Source organism: Leptonychotes weddellii, chromosome 12 (genome assembly GCF_054177405.1).
Source record: "Leptonychotes weddellii isolate Sample4059 chromosome 12, ASM5417740v2, whole genome shotgun sequence".
In the NCBI taxonomy this organism is placed as follows: Eukaryota; Metazoa; Chordata; class Mammalia; order Carnivora; family Phocidae; genus Leptonychotes; species Leptonychotes weddellii.
In genome coordinates, this window is record NC_138380.1 from 36345735 (window position 1) to 36366398 (window position 20664).

The window sequence follows — 20664 nt, forward strand, 5'->3', positions numbered from 1 at the left end:
AGGGGTTCTGAAATGTTGATACTCCTAATTCTATCATTCTTTCTGCATTTATTACCTAGAAATCTTTTATAAAGAACCTTCTCTCATCAATGGAATATGAATATGTGTCTATGTATATATTCTTCATTATAGTTTGTACACAAAATGCAGGACAAAGCCTTTCCTTTGTTTACCAGTTTTCAGATTGAGTGGGTTCAGTTGCATCTTCTAACGGTGATCACAAGTTTGGTTTTCTTTTTAATATATCACTATGAACGCATGGATTTAAACATGTTTGATATGACTCAACTCATTGCAGTTATTATCCTTATTGATAGTTCAATTCTCCCATTTTTGAGACAAGTGGAAGCCAGTTAAAGTCAGCTCTAGAGTCCTTTTGATATGACCCCAATGATTTTCAATAACTTCCTTACTTTCAAGATTGAGGTGTCAGGGTTTATGTTGTACATTTGCTGCTGCAGACCTGGAATCAGCCATTTCTCCAGAGTTTTATTGGTAGTTTTCTTCTCTATTTCTAGAAGCTCTTTATACATGAGGTGATATAAGCAGCAGTATTTTTTTCCCAGTTGGCCTCCTGTCTTTTTACTTTATATATGTGAACATTGCTTCTGGTTTTGAGTCCTAAGTAGGAAAGTATTCTACACTCTATAAAGGAATTCATCCATGTTTTCTTCTAGAGTATATGTAATTTCACTTTTCAAATTTAAATTTCTAATTAATTTGGAATTTATGCTAGTACACAGTTGAGGGATAGATCAATGTTGTCCTTTTCCAAATGGCTATCTAATTATCCCAATAGATAGAGTTATTAAAAAGTCCATCTTGCTCTTCTCTTCTCTTCCTTTTCCTCCATTTCCAAAACAGTTGCCTATTAAAGCCATTTAGTGGAGTGTCCCCATGTAGAACAGAGTGGCATGGACTGAGGCTGAGTAGGGTGAGAAGGCTCAAAGGAAAAAGGACTTACACAAGATATCAGAGTCCAGGTAGGGTCTGGAGGGTGTGTGTGTGTGTGTGTGTGTGTGTGTGTGTGTGTGTGTGTGTGTTGGGTAATGATGACCCAGTATTAGGAATCAGAACCCAACAGTGGGAGATAGACATTTACATGTGTGGGAATCAAGGTGTGAAATGTCAGGGCCCAAGCCAAGTGAGGAAGGCATATATACATGAGGCTGGCCAGGCATGGGGTCGAAGCCCAAGCAGGGAGTGGAGGATGTCTGCACGAGAGAAACCCAGCACAGATTGTCAGCACCTGAGTAGCATGATGAAGTCATCTCCGGTGGGGAGGAGTGCGGCAGCAGTGATGGGGGATTGATTATATCCAGAGGAATTGGTCAAACAGGTAAATATGTAAAGGATTTCAGGAGCTGATTATCTCATTGTTGGAGAAGGGAGTCATTAATATAGAATGAAAGAAAACTAAAATCATCAGCCTTCACTGAAAACTACAAAACAATGCAGAGAGAAATTAAAGAATACCTAAACAATTGCAAAAATATACATTAGTGTATTGCAAAACTCATTATTGTTTAAATGTGAATCCTTCCCAAAGTGACTAGTAGATTCAGTATCATCCCATTTGAAATTCCAGCATTTTGGTAAGAATTAACAAATTGATTTTAATATTTGTAAGAAAACACAAAGGACCTATAATAGACAAAACAATCTTGAAAAAGACATTAGAAGAAGAAAAAAGTTAGGAATCTTTAACTAGGTGTGCCTGACTGGCTCACTTGGTTAAGCGTCTGCCTTTGGCTCAGGTCATAATCCCAGGGTCCTGAGATGGAGCCCCGCCTCAGGTGTCCGATTCGGTGGGGAGTCTGCTTCTCCTTCTCCCTCTGCCCCTCCCCCCAATTTGTGCATGCTCTCTCTCTCTCATATAAATAAATAAAATCTTTTTTTTTAAAGATTTTATTTATTTATATGAGAGAGAGAGAGCATGAGAGGGGGGAGGGTCGGGAGGGTCAGAGGGAGAAGCAGACTCCCTGCCGAGCAGGGAGCCCGATGCGGGACTCGATCCAGGGACTCCAGGATCATGACCTGAGCCGAAGGCAGTCGCTTAACCAACTGAGCCACCCAGGCGCCCTAAATAAATAAAATCTTTAAAAAAAGAGAAATATTTAACTATATGATCTTAAATCTTATAAAATTATAATAATTAATAAAGTATTTTTATTAGGGATAGAAATATATCCATGGTACAGGTTATCTTTAATTTCTCTTTGCAGACGTTTGCTGTTTTCAGTATAGAGATCTTACATGTTTGTAAGTATATTAGATTTTTTATTCTATTGCAAATGGTATTGGTTTTTAAATTTGATTTTTCAGGGCGCCTGGGTGGCTCAGTCGGTTAAGCGACTGCTTTCAGCTCAGGTCATGATCCTGGAGTCCCGGGATCGAGTCCTGGGATCGAGTCCTGCATCGGACTCCCTGCTCAGCGGGGAGTCTGCTTCTCCCTCTGATCCTCTTCCCTCTCACGCTCTCTGTCTCTCATTCTCTCTCTCGCAAATAAATAAATAAAATCTTAAAAAAAATAAAAAATAAATAAATTTGATTTTTCAGTTGTTTGTTGCTAATACATAGAAATATAATTGATTTTGGGACACCTGGGTGGTGCAATCAGTTGAGTGTCCACTCTTGGTTTTGCTTTGGGTCATGGTCTCAGGGTCCTGGGACTGAGCCCAGGACTGGCTCTGCTCTCAGAACAGAGTCTGCTTGAGACTCTCTCTCCCTCTGCCCTCTCTGCCCCTCCCCCCCACTCTCTCTCTCCCTCTGTTAAATAAATAAATGAATCTTTAAAAAATAAATACAATTAATTTTGTATATTGACTTGTATCCTGTGTGCTTGCTATATTTCCTTGTTAGTTCCAGTGGTTCTTACAGATTCATTTAGAATTTCCTACATATATAATCAAATCATCTATGAATAAAAATAATTTTAATTATTCCTTTCATATGTATACCTTTTGTTTCATCTTCATGCCTTGTTGCACTAGCTAGGACTCCCTGTACAATATTAAATAGAAGTGGTAAGAGTGGGCAACTTTGCCTTGTTTCTGGACTTACGGAAAAAAGTATTCAGTCTCTCACCACTAAGTATGTTAGGCGTAGATTTTTTTTGTGGATACGCTTGATCAGTTTAAAAAAAAGCTTCCTTCTATTTCTAATTTGCTGAGAGGTATTGTCATAAATGAATGTTTAATGCTTTTTCTGTATATATTAGGATGATCATATGGTTTTTCTTCATTCTATTAAGATGGTGAATTACTTTGATTGATTTCCAAATGTTAAACTTTGTATTCTTGGGATAAACCTCACTTGGTCATATGTGTTATTTTTTTATATATTTCTTGATTTGGTTTCCTAATATTTTGCTAAGAGTTTTTCCATCTATGTACTGATAGATATTGGTCTATAATTTTCCTTTCTTTTAATGTCTGCTGTTTTATTATCAGGGTTATGTTGGCCTCATAAAACAGGTTTTGATATGTTTTCTCATCCTATGTTTTCCAAAAGCACTTGGGTAATATTAGTTTTAGTTCTTTTTAAAATGTTTATCACTAAAGCCATTAGGGCCTGGAGATTTCTCTGAAAAAAACTTTTAATTATAGATTCAATTTCTCTAAGAGAGATGGAATTGTTCATCTTTTCTGTTTAATTTTATGGTATTTTAGATAAATCTGTTGGGTTTTATCCCAAGGAATTTTTCCATTTCATTTCAAGTGGTCAAATTTATTAGCATAAAGTTATTCGTTATTTTTTATTATCACCTTGTCAGTACCTTTAAGTCTTATATTAATGTTCTTTGTCCTTCTCGGTGTTAGGAATGTGTGCCTTCTCTCTTAATTGTCTTTATCAGTCTTTTTTTTTTTTAAGATTTTATTATTTGAGAGAGTAAGAGAGAGCACAAGTTGGGGGAAGGGGCAGAGGGAGAGGGAGATGCAGACTCTCCACTGAGCAGGGAGCCCATGGGGCTCCATCCCAGGACCCTGGGATCATGACCTGAGCCAAAGGCAGATGCTTAACTGACTGAGCCACCCAGGCGCCCCTATTGACTTTATCAGTCTTGACAAAGGTTTGTCAATATAAGTATTCTTTCAAAAAACTAAGGTTTGGTTTATGATATTAATTATTAATTAATTTGTGCTTTTATCTTCATTTTGGTCATTGTGTATCTTCAAATATATCAGACACATTTCAATACTCAAATGTGTTAGAGTGACCTGGGCTAATCACTTAGGAAATGAACTTCTATTTGTCAGAAGTTACAGATTGACTTTCTATAGAAGCTGTTTAACTAACTGCTGGACACTATTCAATTAAGGGAAAAAAGCAAAACAAACCCTTTAATAAATTAGAAATACAGATAGAAACATTAATATTATTTGATATTACTTAAATTTTACTGTTAAACCTAAATGTGATAAATTATTCAAGTTCAAGCACTTGGACTGTAAAAAACATTTTATCTTCATAGCATATTGCATAATCAGTTACTCATGGGCAAAATTTTTCAGAACCTTTTGACTGTTAATGAGAAAAAAGAATCACAGACTTTGAGACACTAAAGAAAGTCATTCGCAATTGTACATTTGAATGTATGCCATTGTTAATTAGTAAATTAGTTTTTTAGTTAATTTAATAGGATTTTTTTTCCTGAGAAGCTGATATAAAGCTGGTGATGCTTGTAATTGATTGTATCTCTGAACTCAAGAAATAAGTATTTTGCAGAGAAACTGAAATTTTCATTAATATTGATGACCTTTTAGGAAAAATAAGAAACCAAATTAAAGCAAGATGTAGAAAAAATTCTGAGCTGAACAATAACCATGGAAGAAAAAGATGAAGTTGTCAAAACATAAAAGCTGTTGGCCCCAAGGGAGCCACTTCTCAGGCATGTTTGTTCAGATCTTAAAGAAAAGATGATTTCTTTGCTATTTAAATTCCTTTTGATCTTATAAACAGATTAAAGCTTCTTTATTAATATTAGAAAGCTAGCATAATCCTGATACCTAATTCTAATAGAAATAACACACAGAGGGAAAAAACCAAAACACATGGTATGTTCATTTGTAAATGTTAATTCACAAATCCCAATAGAAAATTTAATTCTGAAATATAAATTTCAGAAACTCAATGGTTAATATTAGAATTTCTAGTAATATCATTAATTAGTTGAACATATTTCAAATGTCTGTTGGAATAAGAATAAGGGGGAAAGCTGAATTAAACAAAGTCAAAGGAATTTCCTGGCTGCAAGTCTCCTCACAACCTTAATTTGTTCAAATACAAGGAAAAATTGTCTTCACTCTTACCAAACTTAATTGATCATAAAACCTTTTTTTTTTAGATTTTAATTTTTTTAAGTAATTTCTACACCCAGTGTGGGGTTTCATTTATATTTACATTTATAAGCCTTTCTGTATTTCCCTTTCACAAACAGATATAACTTCTGCAATCTGAAAAAATATGCTATTTAAAAAAAAAAAAAGCCACTGAGATGCTCTCTGTTGCCCTCGTAAGAGTCCAAAATACATTAGAAGGCATATAAGTTTCTTCATGATTTGGCCCTTGCTTTTACCACAAGAATCCACCGAATGAGCCAGCTAGGCTCCCCCTTAAAACCTTTTTTAATGCTAGAAATAATGTGCTTTACAAGTCAGTTTGAGAAATGTTGAAAATGTCAATACATGAAAGGGGGATAGCAAGGTGATCATTTTGATAGGTGTTAAAACAGCAAATGACAAAAAAAGAAAAAGGAGTAAACACATTTACATATTTAAGAAGGCTTGGAAATTCTAACTGGAGTACTGGTGCAAGAAAAGAAACAACAGAAGCAAATGCAAAAAGGAAAAGAATATATAGTTTTCCTTTATAATGACTGGTTATCAGGAAAATAACTAAAAAAAGTCAACCAGTAAATGTTAAAAACATAAAAATGTCAATAAGATAATCAGCAGAGTGAAAATAAAAAGTATATTAACAAAAAATAAACTATTAGGAAATAGGTGGGAAAATATCCCATTTTCAATAACCACAAAATATAGAAATTAAATAGGAAAAAATAAAATTATCATGGACTTACATGAACAAATGATTCAACTCCAATGAATGACATAAATGAAGGCTTGGATAGTTAGAGAGACAACATGAATCTGACAAAAAGAATATCAAGTTATCTAAAGAAATACAGTATAAGAAAAGCAAGTAGAGTCTGGCTAAGTGTTTGGGGGGAAAAGAAATAATTAGAGCTCCACTTCACATATTACATAAATATAAATACTATGTGGGTAAAAAATGTGATTACCAGGATAAATCATGTAATATTATTCATATAATCATGCAGTGGGGGATGCCTTTCTAAGCCCAATCCCAGAAGCAGAACCCGTAAAGGGAAAGATTGATAGATTCAGTTATCAAAATGTTGGAAAACTTTTTTAAAAAAAAGATTTATTTATTTTTTTTTTGAGAGAGAGAGAGAAAGCACACGAGTGGCGGTGGGGAAGGAGGGAGGGGCAGAGGGAAAGAATCTTAAGCAGACTCCCCTCTGAGCGCGGAGCCCAACACTGGGCTTGATCTCAGGACGCTGAGATCATGACCTGAGCTAAAAGCAAGAGTTGGATGCTTAACCAACTGAGCCACCCAGACGCCCCAGAAAACTTCTTTCCTATAGCTTCTATGCAACAAAATGCCCATGAACATAACTTACCAACAAACAAAAATATTTTCAATATATACTACAAAGAGTAAATATCCTTAATATAAGATCTGATAAGAAAAGAATTAATACAATAAATGACAAAGGTTTTTAACATACAATTTGGAAGAGAAGAGAAAATTAACAAACTGATACATGAAAGTAGGCTTTACTTCAATATTAAACAGAGGAACACAATTGACAATGAGTTGGAATGCTTTACTTATGAAACTGTCAATTGTTAAAAAACCTGATTGCTACTCAGTGGTTGAGGTGATGTAGGGCAGGAGAAAGACTGGAACTGTGTTTCAGTGGGCAGTTTAGCAGCATATATACCAACATCTTTAAATACCTTAAATGCAACTGTGAATGTTTTATTCCATGGGAATTTTTAGAGATCTATAATCTAAACCTTTTAGCAAAAGGTTTAGCTATGAAAGTTTACCATGGTATTGTCGTTTGAGTGAAAATTTGGAGAAGCATAAATGTTCACGATAGGAAATTGTTTAAATAAATAAATTGAACAAAAATAATTTATTCTAATATTATTAATTATACTGTAGGTGAAATTTTGTGGTATGGAAATACTCACCAGGTATATTAAAAGGAACATACAGATTAAGAAACATTAAAGAGAGATTGACAAACAGAGACTAAGAACAGGATAGAATCACAGAGAAGACTCAGATGGATATACACTAAGCTGTTAAATGTAGCTATGTGAAGGGGCTTGGGGTGTGTTTTCTTTGTGTTTTTAATTATCTGTAATTTAAAAAAAATTTTCTATTATTATGTTCAATTAGCCAACATATAATACATTATTAGTTTTTGATGTAGTGTTCAAGGATTCATTAGTTGCCTATAACACCCAGTGCTCATTACCTCCCATGCCCTCCTTGATACCCATCACCTGGTTACCCCATCCCTCCACCCCCATCCCTTGTAAGTTTTTTTACAATCAACAGGCAATGTTTGTAACAACAACAAAAAGAAATAAAAAGTATTGTATCAATTGTGGATAATATTATACCAAAATATTAACAATAGGACAAAAGGACTGTGGGGGCTTTTCATTTATATTTACATTTATAAGCCTTTCTGTATTTCCCTTTCACAGACAGGTATAACTTCTGCAATCTGAAAAAAAAATGCTATTTAAAAAAAAAAAAAACACTGAGATGCTCTCTGTTGCCCTCGTAAGAGTCCAAAATACATTAGAAGGTATATAAGTTTCTTCATGATTTGGCCGTTGCTTTTACCACAAGCCAGCTCTCTTACTACATCCTCTACTGCAGTCTAAGGCTGGACAGAAGGACTTTCAGTTCTCCACAAACAGGAAAGCTCACTCTCCCCTCTAGGCATTTGATCCTGCCCACACGTCCCTTCCTCACTTCTCACAACACCTTTACTGGAAAATCTTCCTCACCCTTCACACGCTGCTTACTGGGTCAGGTGCCTCGTGCATACCTACATCATTTCACTAATCACATATCATTTTCTGTTTTCTTGTCTTTCTCCCTCACCAGGTTCTAAGCTCCTATGAGGAAGTAGTTAATGAGTGATCAACTATTGCTCTCAAAAGAGGTAATGAAATAAGAAAATGAATGGAACCAGCCTCCATTTATCAGATGCTGCCGTGGGCATTTCATTTATTTTATCTCACTGAATCCTTACCAAGATTATATGAAGTAGGTATTATTTTGACCCTTTCCAGATAAGAAGACAAAGGTCCAAAGAATTTAGGAATTTGGATCACCCTGAGCAGCCCCCAGCACATAGTAAATGCTAATAATTATAGAATAAAAGAACACACATAGTCTGTGGTAATTTCTCTAAAGGCAAAACTAAATGAAGAATTGAGCTTATTACTGGATAACCAAAACAAAAAACACCTTGTTATGAGGGTGAGATATAGAGTAGAAATGGGAATAGGTTGTTTAATTTCCTTTTTCCTTTTTGTCCTGAATTATTTTAGATGGCTACAGAGAGTGCCCGGATTCATCTGCATTAAAACCCCTTGAGAATTTTTATAGGTTGAACCAAAACAGAATAATGAAATGAACCCTCCTAGGCAGAAAGGCAGAAGCAGACATGAAAGATGATTCTCTGAATTATTTGGCCTTTATAGGAAGAACCATGATGAGCTTCTAGAAAATGCATTATTGATGTGATGTAATAAGGTGAGCTTTCTTTTTTCTTTTTTTCTTTTCAAATAATGACTTATTTTATATTAACTGTGGTATGAAACATTGCCACTAAGGTTGTTCTCAGCACAAGTGAATTGTATTTGATTTCCTACCCTGCCTTTTCCATCTATTTCAATAGCTCTCCTGTTTTGTCAATGAGGTTTTATTCATGTCATTATTCGATTTCTAGTTCAGCATGGATTCAATGGATTCAAGAGATTTTTCTTCCCCAAATCATACCCTCTGTTCCCTACACTGAGTTTTCTTTGATTTCTGAGTAGTGCCTAGTCATTTCATGCTTACCTCCATATTTCATTTCCTTCTGCATAAAAATAGCACTCTTTAATTGTACTACAGTTGAGAAAATAGATGTTTCAAAATAATTAAATATTTTTATTTTAAAAGGGCAGCCTCTACTTAATATCTTGAAAAATATTAAAATCCACAGCACTGTTCTCTTATTTTATATACAAATCCCACTTGCATTCAAGATTGTTCTTGGAGCACCGGGACAAACAAACTCAAAATCTAATCGATAAAGGGAAAATTGTTAATTAGGGCTTGATATAAAATTTACAAATTTAAATTATGCAAGTATTAATGTTCTTCCCATTTGATTCTTCTCATTATCACTCAGTAATGATTTATTTGTTGTCTATTTAGAAATCAGTTGACACAAACATAAATACATACTGAGCCAATGTCCATTTTCTTCCTTTATACGACAGAAAGTCTTGTGTGCCGGGCACTGTGCTAGACACAGTCTCTATTCTCTTTAGCTTATAGTATAAAAGGAAGACAGATGAAGTCACACTAATGGTTGTACAATTACAAATCAAGATGAGTGCCCTAAAGAAAAGGAATATGGTTGGAGGAACTTCTCTGGGCTGGGTCCGTCAAGTGGCACACTTGCCAGACCTTTAAACTGTGGTCTCTGGCAAGTCTGTAGCCTTCCTGGGCTGCCTGTGATCACACTGAAACACTTACCCTGCTAAACACTTGAGATGAAAAGCTCGCTAGACGTGACCTGGTCTGAATTTTAAAATTCAGTTGGAAAATCTTCTGCTTCTACTGTTAACACTGCAACACATTATATTTTCAGGTTTAAAGTAGGTTTTATCTTGGAGGTGGCTGCCCACCTACCAAGGCTTCATTTAGAACATGTGGTCCCAAGTGTTTGAGTATCCACAGCAAAGAAGGGTGTGGGAGAAGCACCAGAGAAAAATCTTTGAGTGTGTGGCAATGGCTGGGCCACACGGTAGCATATGGGGCTTTGGCAGTAATGCATGGTGTTCCCTGGACAACTCTGTCCTATTTCACCATTGCTCACAAAGAAACTCCCTTTGCACACACACACACACACACACACACACGGACACCCCTTCACATCAAATGCATACACTTAATTAGAAACATTAGGGAAAAAGGTTGATGAAGCAAGGTACATGAGTCCATTAGGAAAACTTAAACCCAAGGAAGGAACTGAATGAGTAAAATGAAAAACTGGCCTTTTGGCAAATATTCATGGTCAAGGTAGACATTGTACTTGGGAATGATTGATTGGGTTTAAGGTTTAGTGAGTTCGTGTCAGGTACTTGATGACTTCACATGGGACAAGTATCATCTTACCAAACTGCAAAAAAATACAACTCAGAAAGTGAAGTAACTTATCCAAGGTCACTTCACTTCTAAGTGGCAGACTAAATTTAAACTCGCTTGTTCAGAGTTCTTTTCCCATCATCATATTAGGAAAAAGATGTTGAAATTAAAAACACGATGAAAAATCCAGTGTTCATCTTGCGCTTGCTGGAAAGGCTTACAGAAAGGACCCTGGGTGAGGAATGAAAGGTCTTATGTCCTGGTTGCCAGCATAATAGGTCACCACATAAAGGACAAGCCATCCTTCTTTAGAAAGAACCAGTTATTTCTAGGGTAAAAAACAAAGCTCTTACAAAACCGAAGGCATGGCCCGTGAAAGAAATAATTGGTAACCTGGACTTCATTAAAATTAAAAACTTCTGCTCTGTGAAAGACACTGTCAAGAAAAAGAGAACAAGTCACAGACTGGGAAAAAATATTTGCAAAAGACACATCTGATAAAGGACTGCTATCCAAAGTATACATAAAATTCTTAAAATATAATAAGAAGAAAACAAACAACTCAGTTAAAAAATTGGTCAAAGACTTTGACACCTCACCAAAGAAGATACAAATATGGCAAATAAGTGTATGAAAAGATGTTCTACAGCATATATCATCAGAGAAGTGTAAATTAAAATAACAATGAGATACTTACTATATACCTAGTAGAATGGCCAATATCCAGAACATAGCCAAAACAAAATGCTGGTGAGAATGTGGAGCAACAGAGACTCTCATTCATTGCTGGTGGGAATGCAAAATGGTATGGCCATTTTGGAAGACAGTTTGGTGGTTATTTACAAAACTGCATATACTCCCACCATACAATCCGGCAATTGTGCTCCTTGGTATTTACCCAAAGGAGCTGAACACTTATGTCCACAAAAATCTGCACACAGATGTTTATAGCAGTTTTACTCATAATTGCCAGAACTTAGAATCAACCAAGATTTACTTTGCTAGATGAGCAGATACATAAACTGGTACATCCAGACAATGGAATATTATTCAGCACTAAAAAGAAAGGAGCTATCAAGCCATGAAAAGATGTGGAGAAATCTTTTTTTTTTAAGATTTTATTTATTTATTTGAGAGAGAGAATGAGAGATAGAGAGCACGAGAGGGAAGAGGGTTAGAGGGAGAAGCAGACTCCCTGCTCAGCAGGGAGCCCAATGTGCGACTCGATCCCGGGACTCCAGGATCATGACCTGAGCCGAAGGCAGTCGCTTAACCAGCTGAGCCACCCAGGCGCCCAAGATGTGGAGAAATCTTAAATGCATATTACTAAGTGAAAGAAACCAATCTGAAGGCTTCATGCTATATGGTTCCAACTGTATGACATTCTGGAAAAGGCAAAACTATGGAGACAATAAAAAGATGAGTGTTTGCTGGGGATTTCGGGGGAGGGAGAGATGAATAGGCAGAGCACAGAGGATTTTTAAGGCAGTGTAACTATTCTGAATGATACTATAGTGATGGATATATGTCATTATACATTTGTCCAAACTCGTAGAATATACAACGCCAAATGGGAAGCCTAAATTATCTCTGGACTTTGGGTGATTAGGATGTATCATTGTAGGTTCATTGATTTGTAACAAATGCACCACTACAGTGGGAGATGTTGACAGTAGGGGAGGCGGGGCATGTGGATAGGTGGGGCATCTGTACCTTCTCCATTTTTCTGTGAACCTAAAACTGCTCTGAAAAGAATAATAAGGTCTTTATAAAATAAAATTAAAAAGCCTGTATAATATTTTACTTTATCCAGTTCTCCAGTTCCATAATCTCTGATCTAGAATCCAGTTGGATGAGTGATGATTTCATGTTTTTCTCAAAGATACCATTATGATCTACTCCTTCACTCTCTCATCTCTTTTCTAGTTTTTATCCTGATTTCTGTAATAGTTTACATGTTTGACAAATATTAGTTTATTATCTTGATTCTTCTATTCCTAAATGCGTATTATGATCAACAGTATAATAGCAACTTAGCATTTGTGGAAAAGGGAGATTTGTAGGAACTTGTAGGAAAGAAACGTATACATACTTACTAGTTTCCAAGTATTTACATAATATAGAGAGCATTTAATCCTTATTACAGCATCATAAGTCAGTATTATCATGACCATTTTACATATGGATAAACAAATACTCAAAATCAAAGTCATATAGCTCATGTTCCCATTTACTATTTGACATGCAGTAATTGCATTGTAACATCTAAATCTGCTACAATAAGGAGAGAGTGGTATTTAATGATGGTGGTGGTGCCATAATATGACACAATTCGGGGCTCAATTTTAGGTTGGAAGTTAATCTTCCCACTCCTATCACCAGAGCATGCAGAACAGTAACCCTGCAAGAGGACACAGTGGCCATGCCACCACACGGAGCAGCAGCAGGGGCTGGGGCTGCAGCATCACCAGCCAGTCCTAAGCTAAAAAGCAATAGCTAGACAACAACAACAACAACAACAACAACAAAAAGCAATAGCTAAGGATTATGGAAAGGCAAGAAGGGGCTATTCCTCCATAATGAGGTACAGAAGGAAATGGATCAGATTCCCCCAGAATCAGGCCATTAGGCTTGTTGGTTAAGAGTTATTACCAGTTACACAGTGAGTGGGGTCTGGGCATTTATATCAAAACCCCTTGCATATCCTTTAGAACTAATCAAATATAACCATAGTTATTCCATCAACGTGTACATGGTTCTCATCACAGAGTAAGAGCTAACTCTTTCTATCTACAAATTTGATTATCATCTTAATAAGGGCCTAAATTAAAGCACCTCATGCAGGTGTTTTTGTTTGTTTGTTTTTACCCCTAAGGGGTGCTCAAATAGCACCAGATGCCACTACATCTAGATGGCCGCTGAGAACAGATCCTTGATTTATTCACCATGGTGATTGGGTACAAATGGCTGTTAAGAATTGGGGCAAGGTTGAATCGCTCTGCCTAATCGGGGAGGAAATTATTTTAATGAGACAAGAAGAGGAGGGAAGAAGAGAGCCAGTGGATGCTGTCAGGGGAGAAGAAGAGGCTGGTGTCCAGAGACCATACTGCCAGGAGGTAACTTTAAAAAAAAACAACAGAAATCTCTAATGGGAGGTTTTAAAGTGATTTGCTGTGGAATGTCTGATGTAAACACCCTCCTCTGCTCCCCAAGGACTCTTCAGTAAAGTCTGCATCATTCCCTGATGCTTCCATCCATGGCTGCTTAGCAAGAATTAGCCAAGTGCTGAGCATCTGGGCGGGTGCCAGGTGCAGACAGATGCAAGAGGCTGGGGGAGATGGCACAGCTGGCCCAGGTGAGACCTCGCCTGTGGAGGCCATCTCCGTCATCACTTGGCATCAAGATTCTGATGTCTCACAGGAGGAAGAGGGGCAAGACACAGAAGAAGAAAAACAGAGAAAGAAAGAAGGAAAGAATACATTGCGGGGCAGCCCCGGCCTCGGAGTTGTTTAATTTCTCTTTGGATGGGCAGAGTTTGGGATTTGAACCCAAGTCTCTCTGACCTCCAAGCCCTGCATGGTCTACTAAAGTGTAAGAATAAAACTTAATCCACATTTCTAAAAGTCAACCCACCACATACACTCAGTCCCTACTGATGGCAAGAAGCAGAGCAAACTGTAATGGTTCCCATGACACAGTGAAAACACCCAAAGTGCCAGAAAGGCTTTCCCAGCCTCCCCCCGAACAGTTCTAATCTTACTTTCCACTTCCAGGAACAGCTGTAGTCTGCAGCATTTCATGCTGTCGCTTGTCTCCCTCTGGGCTTCCCTGTTGCTTCTCTTTTCCACCCACCTGAGTCCTTTGTGCTCTTCACGTCCCTGCTCCCATCATCCCACCCCCTTCAGGAAGGCTTCCCAATTCCCTTCCTGATTCTGCTCACTCTCCCATACTTCTGTTGCCTGCCTCAGGTCTGAGGTCGACTTTAGCCATCTGTGCATCCCCCATAGACCCAGCACAGTACAGAGCATATAATGTGTTCCCAATAAATAACATTTACATTGAACTTAAAGATGCTGGGTCTCTAACTTTATTTGCAGCAAACCTTAATAACCCCTAGAGGTTTTTCCTAAACAATAGGAAAATCAGATTTCAGTGGTCTAATGCAGAATTCAAATGCAGCAGACCCAGCATAGCTGTCTTGTAATTGGTGCCTGTGACTCCTGGTGCCTGATTTAGAAGTTGCCTGCCCGACCAGATTATATGTTTACATTAGAGACAATTAAGCGGATGAAATGATGCTAGAGAGAAAAAGTCCTATTGATTCGTTTCAAGCACTTCAGCCTATCACCTGGGTCTGTGTGCCAGCCAGATCCACTGTAACAATAACCAGAGGCTTGAGGGTTTTTGAGGTGAGCCGTGAGCTTGAGTGGGCACAGTCCAGGGGGCCCAGGGGTTGCTCTGGGAGATGCACCTGCTTAGATGCCATTGGCATTTCCAGTTTTTTGGCAAAGGTCCTCACACCAGCTGGAACCACAACTCTAGCAGATTCCAGGAGGGGCTGTCTGCACTGCCCTCAGGCTCATAGCTAGCAGACCTGTTCGGCAAGAATCTAGAAATGCAGTGCCTCTCTCTTCCTTAACGCCTTAATTGGCACAGAGGAGATTTCATCCTCCCAAAAAGGCCACAGGGAGACAGACAGCAGTGTGGTAAATAAAGCATCTTGACCATTGAAATGGTAACTATTTATCCCATGAGTACTTACACCCAAATGGAAACAAACAAAGTCATGAAGTGGTTTATGTCCTTATTTGTTATTGCCAACATTGTTCTTTTACAACCACATACTGTTTTCCTTTACAAAGGCCCCAAAGTGCTTCTCAGATGTCTGGACACTAATGTTCCTAAAAAAGAGCAGATACTGTTGAGTGGCATATCTTATCCCTGCTTCAACAGGCTTCTTCTCTAAGTTTAGCATCATTTGAACATGAGGTAGAAAAAAATGGTAAAGGAAGGAGCTAGACAGACAGGAATAAAAGTCAGGAAGAGCCAGAGAGAAAGACAAAGAAAGAGACAGACACAAGAAAGGAAAGAAATAGAGGCATAAACAGAGACAGAGCGATGGATGCACAGATGGAAACAGAACCTGGCAGAGCGGACTGACAGACAGACAGACCACCATGGCAGGTCCAAGATTGCCTTCCCCCTAACCAGTGCCAGGGGCTGCCTGGGGCTAAATAATGCCCAAGACTTTTTTCCTCACAAGCAGCACTCTCTCTGTTCCCTCCCCCAAAACACATCAGCCCTCTAAGACTCCTGTGTCCCTAACTGTGACCCAGCCTGGGGTTGGCAACGACAAGGAGATGCTTCACTGAGTAATAGAGAAAAAAACAAGAGTCAAGAAGAGAGAACAGGGAAACAACTATGGGGAGAAAAAAGGAAGGGAGAGAAGATGGATGATGTGTAGCAAGGATTTTCACATTACAAAGTACGCCTGCTAGGAGTGGGCATGGGCAGGGAGTGGGAGGGTTATTTCCTTGCTTCACCAGACTTCCTGGAAGGTGAGAGTGGGGCCTTTTCTGTGCTCCCTGCTTTATAACTCAGGAGCCAGCCATCTGGTGACCTCCGAGTTCCCTAGCTTTTAGGGCTGACCCTTCCTTTCAATAGTTAAGTGATAGTGGCTTATATTTAGGAAATACATGCTTAAGTTTATAGAGCTCAAGTGTATGATGTCCCGCAACTTACAGGCCAATGGCTTCACAAAAAAATAATAACATAAATAGTAAAAATTAAAATCATACATAAGTAAAGCAAATATGGCCAAATGTTAACAATTCTTGACTGTGGCGAGCATACAGGAAATCAGAGAGATATTCATTCAACATTTCAGGACATTTAAACTTTTCATTTATAAGAGGTTGGAATTTAAAAAAATAATAATAAAAAGGAAGAAACAAGTAAGTAGAAGTCCTTGCCCAGGGGGAGGAAATCAGTGTGCTCCCCACATTTCCTCAGGGCTCACTTGCTCTGATTTCCTGTGCCGGCCACTCCATTACATTATCTTCCTGTTTGATGATGCCCCTCTTTCTTCCCCTGACATAGACCCAAACATGGACTACAGCCCCTTCTTCCTTGATTCCCACAAAACTCCCATGCAAGGCAGGTGTGTGCCATCGCTTTGACCGTGGTTGCAATGTGATGATCCTGGAGCAATGATCAGGGCCAGGCTTACATCGCACACATCATAGCATATACATGAAAGTGGACTATTCTTAAATCAAAACTACAAACACTGTTTGCCTTTATGGTTTTCAAAGGAGTATACACTTTAACATCTTATTCTTACAGTAACATTTTCAATAAAGTGAGACAACTAAAAGGGTGCTGTTTCTAGAAGTTCCCTGGCCAGTCCTTCCACCAGGAGAGCCAGCTTCAGTTTTTCTGTGGGTCATCTCTTCTCACGACCCAACCTCCTCAAGAAATCAGCCTCCTCCCAGCCAGCAGATTCTCTTTCCTCCTCTATTCCCTCCCTCTATCTGTCCACACAAACTCTGAATTCAACTCAATCTTTCATGCAGAACCACTTCTCTCTATATTCTGTCCCTTGCTTCCAAACCCTAGGTCTGTCTGTGTGGCAGGAGGGGGAGCTGCATTCTACAGAACCACAGATCTATTAATTCATTGGTTAAGTGAAAGATCATTTTTCCCCTGAGAGCAATTATGCTAGCAGAGGGCAGAAACATCCATGCAGTGTTTATTTTAAATAGCAGTTTAAAAAATTCTTGCTATCCTGAACTGTGGCTTCACCAAAGAGCCCTATTTAAAATGTGGCAAACACTCAGTAGCGATTTGTATGGGTACGCTGTCTACAAAGCCAGCCGCAGAAAAGCAGTCCTATTTAAAATGAGCTATAAGAATGCTACTGTCATTGTGTTTTCCTGGGTCACTGGCCTGGGAGAGGACAATTGTGACAAAGTAAAGAAGTCTGCCTCTGCCCCATTTTCCCAGCCTGGTGATCTGCCCAACTATCATTGAGATTTGACTCAACACTCCAGCCCACAGCTCTCCTATCTGCTCCTCTTTGAGGCCTTACTTTGTTCTTTTTATGTCAGGGTCCCAGGCCAGTCCTGGATCTCACCTGTTCCTGGAAAATCTGCTTTACCTGCATTGTCCCCACATTGTCCAAGCTGTTTGGCTTCGTGTGAGCAGGACTTGGTGACCTCTGTCCCGCATATCATTTTGCCAGACCCAACTTTCACAGGCAACATGAAAACCTTGAGGAACATCATCCCTGCCCTGTTACTTCTCCCTCTGCTATCCACAAGATGTTTCTTACCAGAGAGGCTTATTTCAATTCTCCACTTTGAAGGAAGCCAGTGCGCTCGTGCATTCTCTGCCGTGCTTCTGGAACTTCATACCATCAGAAAGAACTGTGGAAGAAACATTACTGGTCTTTGACTAGCCAAACACCTCCTCGTTCTGGACAAGGCCACCCTGGAGTCTTTTATTTGCAATAAAATGGAAGTTTCAGGACAGTAAGAAGTAGAAACTTGTTCAAAGTTCTCACTCTCCCATCCCCTACTAAATGAAGTACCAGGGAACATTTAAACAGCACAGTTTATGTTTAAACCCACAGTCTGGATAAGTAAGGCTTCTTCAGATGCAGATCCTTCGGGCCCCAGACCTGCATGGAGCCCCACTCAGTGGGTGATGGTCTTTGCAGCAGCCACACTCTGTGAATAACCAGCACGACCCTTTTCAGGGCAGGGTAGCCTTTCCAACCTTCCATTCAGGCCAAAAGTTATGATCATAATCTTATCTTACCAGATTTGGGGCACTATGGGATAAATGTTATTCTAATTTCAGTAGAAACATGAAAGCATGATTTCCAGACAAATGGGCTTTTAGCTTAGGGTTTGCAAAAGTTACATGTTCTCCTTCATTGTCATTGCAGTTGTCCTGCAGAGGGGCATTTAGACTTTCTTTTACTTCTCCTACAAATCTGCAATTAATAGCCACAGCCTGTTAATCCCATTTCCCATAACTGACAGGGTCAGGAGTCTCTTGTAACACCCACATGCCAGCAAGTGGTACCATTCTGAGAACATGTGCCTTTATTGAGAACCCCAACTCCTCCTTTCATAGGTATATGCCTATACTCTGCCTCAGTGATTGGTCTGGATTGGCAACCTTTTCATCCTGGGCCATCATTCTTTCCCATGGGATGAAGCTCAGGAGAGACAGCCTTCTCCTCTCCAGAGGGAAGATTTGGAAAATGTTGAGTCCAGAGCCATTGCCTGCCCCTGTGCTAATTATATGTCCCAAGCCACCCTATAGAAAGAGAGAAGGAACTCAACACAAACAAGAAAAGCAGAGGTGAATGATACCAAGGGAGCCCAAGTTTCTAGGGTCAGAAGTCCTCAGAAGAGCCCTGGGTACGGCCTTCCCAAGGTTCTGCTTGTAAGTTGTGTTTGTCTTTTCTGATGTTGGTTTTGGCTTTCTCAACTATCCTAGCCCCTCCAATAAATATTTTTATGCTTAGGTGAATCTAAGTTGGTTTTCTAATACCTGGACCTCAAAGAATCTGACCTGACAGATGGCCCATAATTGATTAATCTTGACAATTGATGTAGTTACAATATGCCAGGAAGTGTGTCAGGCCTTGAGCAAATGAATAGAAGTAGGATGGCCTCCATCCTGACTGTGCTCACAACCTGGAGGTGGGTAGCGGTGCAGGTAACATAGCTGCATAGCACTCCTTTCTCTCAGTTCCTGGAGTTACCACCCTACATGCCAATGACCCATTCTCAGGATGCTCCAGCACACTCACCCCACAGAAGGAGCAACTGCCCCTTGGCCCCTTTGCAATATTCCTATTGTTTAGTGCGGTCATAAAGACCTTCTGAATATTTGTTATGGGAATAAGTGAAATGCAGCCATAATAGCAACAATGTCACTTTATGATTTTCAGAGCCCTTTCAGATAAATTATCTCAAATGTCAAGAATATCCAGTCCATGGAATCTTTAGAGTAGAAAGATGATGTTTATCAGACATCACAGACAAATAAAAACATCCTGTAAGACCTTCCACTTCCTTCCCTTGTCTTATCTAATCTTTATTTTGCTAAGTAGGCTTCCTTACTGGGAAAAGAATGAACTAATGGCTGGGAGCAGGAAAGGAATGGTGATAAAAGTGTCTGATTAACTTGGTTACGTTTCCTGAAAATAGAATTTATCAGTTTCTGTTGAAGATGAATCTCAGAGGCTCAGGTACCTAAGAACATAATCCTCCAACAGTGACCTGGGAACCAAAGTTTAGGGTCTGCAAAGTTGCAACCCCAACATCTCATTCACTCACTCATTCATTAAGCTCTGGTGGGTGCCCTTATGTACCAAGCATTATGGTAATTGTGACTGTCCACACTCTCATGAGTTTACAACCTATTACAGTGCTTCTCAAATTGACTTATACCCTGGCATCGCTGGGAGAGCTTTAAAAAGTACTGATACCTGAATCCCACCCCCCAGAAATTGTGATTTCATTAATGTGGGGTATGATCTAGATATTTGGAGTTTTAAAATGTCCCCCCATGATTCTAAATGTTCAACCAACGCTGAGAACCACTGGTCTAGGAGAGAAAGATGAATAAGCAGGGGATTATTAGAAAGGGTTTAAACCCATGATGCAATGGAACCCCATGAGGCCCTCTCCAATCAGGCTTAGAAGACCCTGTGAGGCTTCCCGGAGGAGGCAGGTGAGACCCGAGGGATCAGGACCAACCAGGTGATGATGTTTGGAAAATGGGAGAAGAAGAGTATTCTGAGCAAAAAGAATAGTAAATGTCATAAGAAAGTGCACTGAAGAGAGGTGTTGGAGAACAGAAATGACAGCAAAGGAGAGATGGGAAGTGATAAAAATCAAGCTTGATGAGGTGAGCAAAGATCAAAACACAAGAATTGAAGTTTTGAGATGTAATTCTGAAGGGAGAAGGAAAGGCTGGGCTGCATTAGAGATCTCCCTGCCCCGGTAAGCCCTCACTCATCAGAATGACTCCAATGGCCACGCCTATAAATAGGGCCGCCCCTGAGCAGCAAGGTTAATGTGGACTGGTGATTGTGTTCGTGATTTATCTTTCTTTTTAAAATCTCGTCTATACCTGGTCACAGTGTTTGATGTATTTATAGGC

General features: G+C 39.0%; 1 protein-coding gene across 1 annotated transcript in view; it reads left to right on the forward strand.

Annotated features, from left to right (window-relative positions):
- Positions 1–20664, forward strand: part of LOC145716511 (uncharacterized) — a 128347-nt gene that overhangs the window by 62812 nt on the left and 44871 nt on the right. The window contains exons 3-6 of the mRNA XM_081800247.1: positions 2226–2262; positions 8221–8278; positions 8670–8874; positions 13355–13595. The gene's annotated coding sequence lies outside the window, so the exon portion shown is untranslated. The remainder of the gene's footprint in view (positions 1–2225; positions 2263–8220; positions 8279–8669; positions 8875–13354; positions 13596–20664) is intronic.